This window comes from Carcharhinus amblyrhynchos, chromosome 8 (genome assembly GCF_965287045.1).
Source record: "Carcharhinus amblyrhynchos chromosome 8, sCarAmb.v2.hapA, whole genome shotgun sequence".
NCBI lineage: Eukaryota > Metazoa > Chordata > Chondrichthyes > Carcharhiniformes > Carcharhinidae > Carcharhinus > Carcharhinus amblyrhynchos.
This window is the reverse complement of record NC_137331.1, coordinates 54913221-54916811: the sequence shown is the minus strand read 5'-3', so window position 1 is coordinate 54916811 and position 3591 is coordinate 54913221.

Here is a 3591-nt window from a genome sequence, read left to right as displayed (position 1 = left end):
TGCAGACACCTCTTGTGGGTCTTCTGTCTTTCTGGTGGGAAAGAAAATACCCAGCAATGGTGATGGAGGCATCTAGGATGTTGGCTGATAGGTACTTCTGTGAGTCTGACAGTATGACCAGTCTGTTAAGGTTATTACAAAGGATTTGCAGAACTGACTGGACTGTGAGTGCCTTTGTTGTGTTTAAATCCTTTGTTTGTCATTGAGGTTTTATGTCATTGAGTGCAAGGCACAGTGGCAAGCACTGCTGCCTCACAGTACCAGGGATCTGTGTTCAATTCCAGCCTCAGGTATCTGTCTGTGTGGAGTTCACATTTTCTCCCCATGTCTGCACGGGTTTCCTTCAAGTGTCTGGTTTCCTCTCACAGTCTAAAGGAACATTTATAGGTTGAATAGTTCGGATGGGATACTTTTTGTACAGTGTACGCAGGAAAGTTTCCTTATACAATATGTGGATAAGCTGACAAGAGGTGGGGCCACATTGGACTTGGTACTGGGTAATGAATCGGGCCAAGTGTTAGATTTGTTTGTGGGAGAGCACTTTGGAGATAGTGAGCACAGTTTGGTATCCTTCATTATTTCAATGGAGAGGGTTTATAATTGGGGCAGGGGTAATTATGATGTGATTTGGCAACAAGTAGGGAGCATAAGATCGGAACAGAAACTGTCAGGTATGGGCACAAACAAAAAAATGGAGCTTTTTCAAAGAACAAATACTGCATGTCCTTGATAGGGATGTCCCTGGCAGGTAGGGAGGAAATGGCCGAGTGAGGTAACCATGGTTCACAAAGGAGGTTGAATGTCTTGTTAAGAGGATAAAGGAAGCGTACGAGAGCTAGGAGGGGGCATGAGAAGTCCTTGTCGGGTTGGGTAAAGGAAAACCACAAGGCTTTTTACTCTTATGTGAGAAATAAAAGAATGAACAGGGTGAGGTTAGGGCCAGTCAAGGATAGTAGTGGAAACTTGTGCATGAAGTCAAAAGCGATAGGTGATGCGTTGAATAAATACTTTTCTTCAGTGTCCACTAAGGAGAGGGGCCATGTTTTTGAGGATGAGTGTGTGATAGGATGGAGGAGGTAGATGTTCGGAGGGAAGATGGATTAGCAATTTTGAAAAACCTGAGGGTTGATAAGTCCCCTGGGTCAGATGGGATACATCCCAGGATACTTTGGGAAGCAAGGGATGAGATTTTGGAGCCTTTAGCTTTGATCTTTGGATCCTCACTGCCACGGGGATTGTGCTAGAGGACTGGAGAGTGATGAATGTTGTTCCTCTCTTCAAGAAAGGAAATAGAAATGACCCTGGTGATTATAGGCCAGTTAGTCTTACTTCAGTGTCAGCAAGTTAATGGAAAGTGTCCTGAGAGATAGGATTTATGACCATTTGGAAAGTTGCAGTTTAATCCTGGATATTTAGCACGGTTTCATGAGGGGTAAGTCCCACCTCACAAATTTGATTGAATTCTTTAAGGAGGTAACTAAGTATACAGACGAAGGTAGAGCAGTTGATGTCGTATACATGGATTTTAATAAGGCTTTTGATAAGGTTCCCCATGGTAGGCTCATGAAGAAGGTAAGGAGGTGTGGGATAGAAGGAAAGTTGGCCAACTGGATAAGTAACTGGCTGTACCATAGAAGACAGAGGGTGGTGGAAGGAAAATTTTCAGACTGGAGGCCAGTTACCAGCGGTGTACTACAAGGGTCAGTGCTGAGTCCGCTGATATTTGTGATTTCTATCAATTACTTGGAAGAGGGGGCTGAAGGGTGGGTTAGTAAATTTGCTGATGACACCAAAATTGGTGGAGTAGTGGATGAGGTGGAGGGCTCTTGCAGGTTGCAAAGAGACATTGATAGAATGCAGAGCTGGGCCGAAAAGTGGCAGATGGAGTTTAACTCTGATTAGTGCAAGGTAATTCATTTTGGTAGGACAAACCTGAATGCGGATTACAGGATCAATGGCAGGGTTCTGAGGAATGTGGAGGAACAGAGAGCTCTTGGGGTTCATATGCACAGATCTCTGAAGGTTGCAACTCAAATGGATACAGCCGTGAAGAAGACTTATAGTGTGTTAGTGTTTATTAACAGGGGGTTTGAGTTTAAGAGCCGTGAGGTTATGCTGCAACTATACTGGACCTTGGTGAGACCACATTTGGAATATTGTGTGCAGTTCTGATCACGTCACTATAAGAAGGATGTGGAAGGAGATTTACCAGGATGCTGCCTGGTTTGGAGGGTAGGTATTATGAGGAAAGGTTGAGGGAGCTGGGGCTTTTCTCTTTAGAGCAGAGGAGGATGAGAAGTGACTTAATAGAGATTCATAAGATGATGAGGGGGATAGATAGAGTGGACGTACAGAAACTATTTCCTCAGGTGAATGTAGCTGTTACTAGGGAGGCATAACTTTAAGGTTCATGGTGAGAGATATGGGAGGGATGTCCAAGGTAGATTCTTTACTCAGAGAGTGGTTGGGGTATGGAATGCACTGCCTGCTGTGATAGTGGAGTTGGACACTTTAGGAACTTTCATGCTGTTATTGGATAGGCACATGGAGCACACCAGAATGATAGGGAGTGGGATAACTTGATCTTGGGTTTGGACATAGCTCAGCAAAACATTGATGGCCAAAGGGCTTATACTGTGCTGTACTGTTCTATGTTTCTATGTTTCAAAGATGTATAGGTTAGATGGATTAGCCATGGGAAATGTATGGGGATTATATGTTCTCCCCTTCTCTGCGTGGGTTTCCTCCAGGTGTCCGATTGCTGGATAGCAACCTAGAAATGATGATTTTGTGAGGTTGAATTAAATAATCTGGTAATTAGTAAGTTAGAAATACTAATTGTAAAAATTCCAATTTTGTTATTCATACCCAAATGGTTCATCAGATACATCACAAAAGGGAATCTGCATCCCTTTCATTCTAACTCCAGTCCCAAAATATATGGTTGGCATTTTTGCTAATTTTTCCTTGACAATAAAGGGATGGTAAAACCAATATCAGCCTTCCCACTCCATTCCCCCAACAATGCAGCCAGCAACATTTTGAAAGGATCCACACAAACACATGTCTAACTGGCAATATTTATCATCTATGTTGGCTGTTCACTCTTTCCAATACAATACCAGTATGCCAATACTGAGGATGGTCATGACTTTGGCCTTTCAATGATTCAACTCGCATCCCACCCAAGTGTTGGTTGACTTCCAAGTAATGCTTTCATCTCTGAGTCATGAACTATGGGAGAGACACATGATAGCACAGACACTTCCTGGAGTCCTCGCCAGGGAATAAAATCTGAACACTGCAATAAAATCTGAACACTGCAATAAAAACTGCAGGAGATTAACGAGGTGTGAAAACTGTTCAAAATAGCTGACATGCTTAATATTTTATTCAGCCCCTTTTAAAGATGCAACAACTCTTGTATTTTATACAGTGCTGATCACAAACCTGCAAGCCAAGTTATCGTTCATTAAAGGTACAGTACCAACACAAAATTGGCTAAATGACAGGAAGGAAAGTAGTGGTTAATGAATGTTTTTCAGGCTGAATGAATATTCATAGTGGAATATCCCGCTTGCTTGCTTTTCT